This window comes from Pseudorasbora parva, chromosome 19, assembly GCF_024679245.1.
Source record: "Pseudorasbora parva isolate DD20220531a chromosome 19, ASM2467924v1, whole genome shotgun sequence".
Classification (NCBI taxonomy): Eukaryota; Metazoa; Chordata; class Actinopteri; order Cypriniformes; family Gobionidae; genus Pseudorasbora; species Pseudorasbora parva.
This window is the reverse complement of record NC_090190.1, coordinates 5205852-5216262: the sequence shown is the minus strand read 5'-3', so window position 1 is coordinate 5216262 and position 10411 is coordinate 5205852.

Here is a 10411-nt window from a genome sequence, read left to right as displayed (position 1 = left end):
GCATAAATCTCTTGTCTCATGGGGATATGAGAGGGGGGAGCATGATCATTTGAATATACTCCAGGGTTTCTACTGATAGAAAGCCATATGCTAATCGCTGGAGTAACCCTTTAACAAGTTGATTGTACGGCAATGTGTGTTGGCAGTGCCTGTACACAACCATCCTATAATGATAAAAATCCATCCAGTGTTTTTTTCTCTCCTTTCCCTCCTTTATCTCCTTATATGTTTTCCCCTGTTTCAAATCAAGCCGTTCGACCGTGTGACATCCCATACGCCCCACCCACGACTGTTGATTGACAGCAGTGTTTCAGCTCAGACCTGCCTTGAGCGAGCTCTGTCATCATTACAGTCCGCCATTGTGAATAGGCTGGAGCAGAATGGCGTCTAAGCAATTGTGGTGTTCTGTTCTTGGGTGTAATAATGAAAAGAGCAGTCATTCTGATGTTCCTAAATCCGAACCGCTGATGACGCATCGGCTGAGTTTTGTTTTCAAAGACAATATTTCTTATGAAAAAAGGATCGTACCAACTATTGGTGTTCCTGCTGCACTTTTGAATTGTTTCTATGGGAGTTTTGCGAAATTGCCGCGTTTCCATTGGGCGTATTTTCAATTCGCAATTTCAGTTTGCACAATTTGAAGGGTAATGGAAACGCGGCTCTTGACTTCGATGAAATCATTGACATTTTCAAGAGCAAACCCCGCTAACTACTACTGTGATTTCGGAGAGATAATAAAGGCCCTATTCCTTTTCTTTTTTGTTAAATAATTTTATTTGCAATGAATTGAATATTCTTCTCATGTTCTCTCTTCTTCCCATGCTATTTTCACATTTGGCAATCTTTTAAGCCGCAAAAATATGAGTGTCTTTTAGCCAATCCAGTTGTTATAAGTTCACAACTATGAAATATAAACTCGCAATTGCGTGACATAAAGTCAGAATTGTGACTTTATAACTCGCAATTGTGAGAAAAAAAGTCAAATTGTGAGATAAAAAGTGGAAAATATAGCTTCCATATAAGCTATAACAGTATATCAGTCAGTGATTTTTATTAGGTTAAACAGTGACTTGATAACGTTTTTAAATTAAGGCCCACCCACAATTGGTCTGGCCCATCCAAAACTGGAATTCTGCCGCCGTGCCTGGTGTACAACACTGGTGATAAAGTTAACATGGACGTGGTAACACTATACTAAGTTTACTTAGATGGATTATAACGGTGTTTGTTACTGTCCAAAACAAAATCACTTGTGTTGTAACAGTTATTACACTGCATAGATAACATTATCACCAACAAGCCTATTACAGATAAAACGTTTTTATTGGTATTAGCTGTAACATCAATCTGTCAATCAACTAACATATACGTCAGTAAACACATAGCATTCGTATCTCACGTTTCCCTGCCAGTACAAAGATAGATCAAAGGGACATTACGTTAAACAACCTTTCAGAAATGTCCTATTCGAGCTTTAATTGCCGAATTTCGTTGATCTGTCATCTTGTTCCGGGTCCGACTCCGGTTCAAATTGATACGGTTGCATAGATGTCTCCTCAGAGACTCCCGTTGACATTCTTTCTCCAAAATATACCCTCAATTGTCAAGGCATCACTCCATGTGTGTTGTGTCAAACCACCCCACAGAACAGAGGGGCGGGGTGAGCAAAGCTCATTATCATTTGAAGTCGCATGCACTGAAATGGCTTGCTGAAAACAGAGCTGTTTTAGACCAGGTAAAAATTTTGTTTTCTTACAATACTAATGAGAATTTTTAATTAAAGTATATTACAAAGTTTTCATTTAGACACTAAAGAATCATATTAATGTGTTAAAAATGCCATTATATGACTCCTTTAAGTATAAAAGCAAGTCATCAAATTTCTTAAGGCTAAAAATCACTTTCACCATTCAATGTGAGTGTCTTATCGGAGAATATTCTTAAATTAGGAAATATATTCAGTGATTGGTCCACGCCTATGTCGTCATCAAAAATCCTGTTTGTGGCACAGCAAAGTGAACCGTGAATCATCTCTTACACTGACACTTAAGATTTAGTCCTACACTTCACTTAATGTATGACTGAGATGCTTGATAACTAACTTTTAAGCGCAGCTTTGAGTCGATTCTTCTTGTGAGTAATTCTCAGAGGCTTGATAAATACGGGCCCAGAACTAAACGATTCGTTTCTGAATCTGTCAGTGGCGTGACTCATGAGTGCTTGCATGTCACAGCATATCATCCAAAATCACATAAACAAACTTTACATTTTCCATCTTTTTCGTTTATGGAAAAATTAGATGGTTGAGTCACGCGCTAAGCTTTGGGAGGTCAGGCTGCATTCCTTATCCGGCCTAAATCTTGAAAGGAAGGCGTGATTAGGAAGGAACAGAAAAAAGTGATAAGTGGTAAGATTCGAATGTTCAGTCATCAAATACATTGAGCAAACACATCCTAAACATTCAGCTTTGAGAATGTTGTGTATGTAACTCTTTTAAGGTCGGCTATAATACTTTTTAATAACACCCAGAACATTTTCTGGTTTTGTCATTCTTTAATTTGTTTTTGATTTTTTAAAAACATAAGTCTATATAGCACACAAACAAGTTCAAGTTCAAGAGTTTTATTTGTCACATACACAGTTATACAGAATACAGCCGGCAGTGAAATGTAAACAGGTCCGCTCCATGGACAGCAAATAACAATTAACAAAAAAAGCACAATAAATTATAAAATAGGAATAGGATAAAAGCCTACACTTCCTGTAAGTGCTGTCAGGTCAGCATTTCTCTTGTGGACAGGCCTAATCGTCTTATGCGGTGAACAATTACTGCATTAATGAGCGAGGATTGGTTCTTAATATTTGAGATATGGGGCCGGTGAATATCTGAAGCTAATCCTGGTATGACTTGGATTTATTAACTCTGTTTGTCTTGACTGTTAAGTTTCTTCAGGTCAAGGAATCATCCAAAAGATTAGCAGAGACTGGTCATGAGAGACCATGAGAGATTTGTTAATCTAACACCACCACCAAAATCATGTACAATAACTCATCTGATGTAAGACCTTGCAAGGAGGTTTTTTTTTATTTTTATATTGTAGCCTGTCACCATATGCCAGCCTATTGTTGTCATCAGGAAAGTACTTCTGGCTGTTTGCTTGGCACAGCGGTTGTGTTGATAGTTCAGACACCTCATCATATCAAAGGGGAAACCCAACGGATCAGGCTTCAACTTTGGACGGGGTTCTAAATTCCATCACATGACCCTCGGTTACTGATCTTTTATACTGATTTATTACAGTTCACTTTATTTGTATAACAATTTTCACAAAACAGCTACAACTAAAAATATATATATAATATAGCTGCAAGCAGCCATTATCGGGGCCAAGCGCAAAGAAGAAGACAAGACATGCCAGCATGGCTGGAAGTCTCAAGCCAACTGCAACAATGAGCCATTAAGGACCTATTAAGTTGATTTTAGGCAAAATAGCAGTCAAATTTTAAATACAGTCAATAATAATGGTTTAATGGTTTATCACTTTCGACCAATAGGTGTCACTGTTACGAAACTGATGTGGTTTAGTCAGATTGAGATGACAATGACACATGCAAAGTTTGGTGTCAATATGTCAAAGCATTGCAGAGATACAGCCTCAAGAGTAATTTTTGCATCATGGCTCAACTCTGTTGCAGTGGTATATGAAAACTGTTTTGTCTATCAATCCGAAATCCATAAGTATTTGTCAGCATGGTCTGAAGACGATACGGATCAATTTTGGTGAAAATCGGACAAACGGTCTAGGATGAGTTTGAAAAAGTAGATTTTTAACAAATAACAAGATGGAGCACAGATATGTTTGCAAAATATGGCAAAATTGGTATCTATCTTCTCGGCATGAGCCAATGAATGTATTATGACCAGTCTCATTACAATAGGCTAATTTAATCAAAAGTTATTAGCATTTTTGTACATTTTATTACAACTTTTGACCACAAGGTGGCGCTGCCCCGAAACTTTTTGAATATCTTCGGGACATAGAGCGGAAGACACATACCGAGTTTTGTAACGATACACTAGTGCATTCTTAAATTATAGCATTAGCATTTTAAACCGTAATACTGCATTGAAGTCAATGGGAATTTCATGTTTTGTTTTATTATAGCGCCACCAAGAGGCACAATCCCACCAATTTTTTTATGTGTCCTCGTAGTGAGCCCATACATATGTGTGTCAAGTTTGGTGAAAATATTTCATTTTGTTTTGGAGTTATAGACATTTATATGAAAAAACACGTAAAAAATGACTGACACCTGACTTTGATTGGATTTTACTACCCCTTACTATCAATATTTTGAGATTTGGGCATTGGCGTATAGCTATCGACCTATGTTTCCGAACTTCTGAGGCTGGTTTCGTCTCGATCGGACTAGCGGTTTCGAAGATATCAGCAAATGTTTTTTAAGCACTAAATTACAACTCTGCGCAAACCATATGCCGAAACCTGGCAAGTCTGGTATCGTTGGAGTCGGCAAGGATTCAGGAGACCAAAAAACACACTCCCATCAAAATATGTCAACCACACCCAAAGTTATAAGCGTTTGAAAAAAAAAATTCTCCACTAGGTGGCGCTGTTTCGAAACTTCTCAGGCTACTTCAGGGCATCGTGGTGATGACCCATACCAAGTTTCATAACAATCTGTTCATGCGTTCATAAAATACAGCATTTTTGCACATAATTCAAAATGGCCGACATCCAAAATGGCCGACATGGTAAAATTGGATATCAGTCGACTCGGCATGACGCCCTGAATCTAATGAGACCAATTTTATGATTTTTGGATAAACGGTTCAGAAGTTATAAGCCAAAATAGGCATTTTTCGTATCTCCGGACAGGTAGGTGGCGCTGCGCCGAAACGCTGCATGTTGCTTCAAGTCATGCTTGTGATGACATGTACCAAGGTTGGTTTGAATACGATAAAGCGTTGCGGAGATATAGCCTTTAGTGTGTTTTTGCAACCTCCACGTAAAATTTGTTTGTGCGTTTATTGAAAACGATTGGACGAATCAACTTGAATTCCATAACTTTTTGTCAACATGCTCTGAAGATGATCTGTTTCAATTTTCGTGAAAATCGGAGCAACGCCCTAGGAGGAGTTCGAAAAAGTAGGTTTTTCAGAAAATTCAAAATGGCGGGAAAATTTGCATACCGGAAAATGACATCATAGGGTGAAATCGAATCGGCTTGAGCCAAGGAATCCGATGAAAAAAGAATTTTGTTTCTAGCCCTTAGGGGTCAAAAGTTATAAGCATAAATATGAGTGAAACTTTGGACAGGTGGTGGCGCTAGAGGGATTGAGTTAGAGGCACCAAATTTGCTATAGTGACAGCTCAGACTGGCCTCTATGAGTGTGCCAAATTTCACAACTTTTTACCATACGGTTCTATGGGCTGCCAGAGACTCCTATGGCGGAAGAAGAAAGTGCGACAACGGTTTCAATAGGTGCCTCCGCACCTTCGGTGCTTGGCCCCTAATAAAAAGGCAATAAAAAGGGTATAAAAAGGCATATAAAAAATAGACCATAGGGTTTGAGCACTTGAGTTTTGAGCTGCTGGTTGCTAAAACTTTATCAAGCCTGGTGACATGTGCATCGCAGAGGTCAAAGGTCAATTTTTGCATTTTCAGCTCATTTATCATGAAAATGGGGTGTTTTTATTTATTTATTTTTTTACCTTTTAAACTGGTATGCCTCTACTGATGGCCCGATCTCCGCCAAAGTTTGCACGCGTCTTTACAATAATGCGGCGCACATGCTCAGCCGATTTGGTGAAGTTCTGCGCAAAGCAGGCAATTTTTAGTCATTTAAATGTCATTTTGCATAGGATAATATAGGGCATTTGTTTTTCACCAGTTTAACAGTTGGAGGGCCCGATCTCCGCCAAAGTTTGCACGCGTCTTTACAATAATGCGGCGCACATGCCCAGCCGATTTGGTGAAGTTCTGCGCAGAGCAGGCAATTTTTAGTCATTTAAATGTCAATTTGCATAGGATAATAATAGGGCATTTGTTTTCACCAATTTAACAGTTAAAGCGCCCCGGCGGCCATAAAAGTCTGCAAGCCTCTTTAGGGTCACGTGACGCATGCGCACGCGTGATTTCGTAAAGCTGTATGCCAATCAGGCAGGAAGAGGGCCGCTTTCAGGCCTTTAATGGGATTTTCCATAGAAATACATCATTTTGACCCCTTTTTAACCATTATAGCGCCACCAAGTGGCCGGTCCCCACGTCCTTTTTCACTTGGCCACAGAATGAGCTCTTACATAGGCGTGCTGAGTTTGGTGAAAATACCTCATTCCGTTCACGAGTTTTAGCCAATTTAGTAAAAGGGGCTACTCCCCCTTCCAACGTTTTGGCTGCCTTTAGGGTCCAGGAACCCAAATTTCCATTTTTTTTAAATGACTTTTGACAATTAGACTCCAGAGAATCTCGCTGCGCTGGTTTGGTTCCGGTTGGGCCAAAAACCTAGGACTAGTTGGCAAAAGTAGGTTTTGCAAAAAACCCGAAATACCCGAATTTTTTCCCACTATTCCGAGCCAATCCGGGGCATGCATTTTGTCCGTCTCGAGCCAAGGAATCCAGCAATATAAGACACTCGAGGCTAAGCCTTACGGTTGAGGAGTTATGAGCCGTTTCGTACTTTTGGTCGCCGTTTCGCACTTTTGATCGCTGTAGCGCCCCCGTCAGGCCGATCGGGGCGGGCTTCGGTGACGTCTGCAGTGGTTGTGAGTACTACCAGCCCTGAAAGTTTCAAGTCTCTACGACTTACGGTTTGGTCTGCCCGAGCAGTTTTAGCTGGAAAATGATGCATCATGGGGAAATGAACAGTTCCAATAGGGTTTCAGCCTGACGCTTGACTTTGATTGGATTTTACTACCCCTTACTATCAAAATTTTGAGATTTGGCCTCACGACTGTGCCTAGCGACCTATGTTTCCGAACTTCTGACGCTGGTTTCGTCTCGATCGGACCAGTGGTTTCGAAGATATCGGCTAATTTTCTTAAAGCGCTAAATTACAACGGTGCACAAACCATACGCCGAAACCTGGCAAGTGTGGTATGGTTGGACTCTGCAACGATTCAGGAGTCTAAGGAGATGAGTCGCGTGAAAATAAGTCAACCACACCCAAAGTTATAAGCACTTTTTAAAAAAAATCTCAACTAGGTGGCGCTGTTTCGAAACTTCTCAGGCTACTTCAGGGCATCGTGGTGATGACCCATGCCGAGTTCCGTAACAATCCGTTCATGCGTTCATAAAATACAGCATTTTGGCACATAATTCAAGATGGCCGACAGCCAAAATGGCCGACATGGTAAAATTGGACATCAGTTGACTCGGCATGACGTCTCGAATCTGACGAGACCACTTTTGTGATTTTTGGGCAAACGGTTCAGCAAAAAAAAGCAAAAATAGCCATTTTTCCTATCTCCGGGCCAGTAGGTGGCGCTGCGCCGAAACGCAGCAGGTTGCCTCAAGACATGCTTGTGCCAACATGTACCAAGTTTGGTCTGAATACGATAAAGCGTTGCGGAGATACAGCCATACGTCTGTTTTTGCAAGCGCTACGTAAAATTTGTTTGCGCGTTTAACGGAAAAGATTTGACGAATCAACTTGAATTCCATAACTTTTTGTCGACACTGGCTGCAGATGATCTGGTTCAATTTTCGTGCAAATCAGACGAACAGTCTAGGACGAGTTCGCAAAAGTAGGATTTTGGGGAAATTCAAAATGGCGGGAAACATATAATGTCGGAAATGACGTCATAGGGTGCTTTCGGATTGGCAGGAGCTCAGAAATCTGAGGAAACAAGAATTTTGTTTCTAGCCCATAAGGTTCAAAAGTTATTAGCATAAACATGAGTGCAACTTTGGACAGGTGGTGGCGCTAGAGGGATTGAGTTGGAGACACCAAAATTGGTGTATTTAATGTTGGGACTGCCCTCTATCAGAATGTCAAATCGTTACAACTTTCCCGCAAACGGTTCTATGGGCTGCCATAGACCTCCATGGCGGAAGAAGAAAGTGCGACAACGGTTTCAATAGGTGCCTCCGCACCTTCGGTGCTTGGCCCCTAATTAGTATTTGTAAAGGCATATTATTAGAGCAGATGTAAACCATCCACATGGTATTTCATATAATCTAGACTATAGATAACCAATAAATGATTCATTAAAAAAATTCTATACAGTTTTGTTTTAATAATAAAAAAATGTAACTTTAGATTGCATCTAACTTTTTTTTGTTGTTGTAATTTTTAGTGTTTTTAAAAATTAACTTTAAGTGAGCATTATGATGGTAAAGATAATCTTAAAGGGGGGGTGAAACACTCAGTTTCAGTCAATCTCATGTCAATCTTGAGTACCTATAGAGTAGTATTGCATCCTTCATATCTCCGAAAAGTCTTTAGTTTTATCATATTTATAAAAGAAATATGGGCTGTACCGAGTCTTTCCGGAAAAAAACGAGCGCCTGGAGGCGTATCGTGTGGGCGGAGCTAAAGAATGACGAATGCGCAAAGCGGTGACGTCCTCAAGCGTGGAGAAACCCTTGCTATCATCTCAGCTAATAGATATGATCCAGAATCTAATTCGGAGGCTGAAATAGAAACAGCAACAGCAGGACGTCCGTCTCTGTGGTATGGACTGTATTTAGTGGCCTGTCAACATTTGTCTTTACTCGCAGTTTATGAGGACATGATTCGGTTTATGGACTATTGTATGCGGCCAAACCTTAGTAGCAAGCAAAGCGGTTTTGCACGTCAGACTAGTGTAACGTTAACTTATATATAGAACAACAATAGAGTCCGCATTTGAATGACGAAGTACGCGATCGTGTCGTTTACTGATGTTTACATACGCGACGATAGCCAACAGCACAGACATTTGAAGCAGTTTTACTCACCGGCTGCTTCCAAAGCAGGACCGAACCTTTATCGCTGGGACCGCTCCGTCAAAAACACACTTCTTGGAGTGTGGAGATCCACTTTGCGATGCGACTGAAGCATTTCTGCGTTCAAATCGGTTCAAATGCAGCGCTGCCTTCCCGGAATGCTGTGCTGAAGCGTTGAAGTTGCTTGATGTCAAAGTGGAGAAATGAAGAGGAGCGCGGCGCGGACTATAACCGACATTAATGTTCACGGACGACTGGATCTGCAGCTGAGAGCAGTGTTTATGGACATGCATTTCCTCTCTCGCTCTAGTGACGCGCGCGCGCACCCTACCGGGAGAAGAGCCCGTACGGCCCATACAAGGACCTTCCGCTCTATTAACGTCAAGTAGACCCATACTCAAAAAAAACTCTCAGAAACTTGTGAGAAACCGGAAGGAGTATTTTTAACACAGAAATACTCCATCAAACGTCCAACATTAGTTTTTGAAACTTGTCTATGTTTAGGATGGGAATCCAAGTCTTTAACAGTGTAAAAAGCTCAGTATGCATGAAACAGCATTTCACCCCCCCCCCCCCCCCCCCCTTAATGTAAAAATAAGAACACGAGCATGCATAATTAAATATCTAATATCAACCATACGGATCAAATCTTGACAATCAACCGATAACCAGTATACTACTGGTAAAAACATGGTAGATTGTGGTTTTCTCACTCCATGCACTGTGTGCATGACTTTGTCTGTTTTTATTACATTATGATGAAAGGTGTTTGTTTATGAGGAGCCTATACATTTATTTTCAGCAAATTCAAGGGAACCTATTATGCCCTTCACAAAGTCTTGATTTAGTTTTTGGGCTCTACTAGAACAGGTTTTCATGCTTGAATGTTCAAAACACACCTTGTCTTTCATATTCTCCGTTGTTGCAGCTCCTCTCTTCCCAGTCTGTCAGTAACGCTCTGTTTAGTTAATAATAATAATAATAACTTGTTACATTTATATAGCACTTTACATAGAAGGGGGGGATCTCCTCAACCACCACCAATGTGCAGCATCCACCTGGATGACACGACGGCAGCCATATTGCGCCAGAACGCTCACCACACACCAGCTGATTGGTGGAGAGGAGATGGAGTGAGGAAGCCAATCAGTGTATGGGGATTATTAGGAGGCCATGATGGACAGAGGCCAATGGGCAGATTTGGCGAGGATACCGGGGTTATACCTACTCTTTTTCCGGACATCCTGTGAATGACCACAGAGAGTCAGGACATCGGTTTAACGTCTCATCCTGTCTCTATGAATCCCCTCCTTCTGAAAAGCTCAATGTGCTCTGATTGGTCGGCTGGACCAGTGTGTTGTGACTGGTCAAGCGTTTCGAGTGTGTTTAGGCAATGTCACAACTCTTACCATAACCGTGAGTTTCAACACATTTCTAACTTACCTCGGCCATCCCTGCTCCT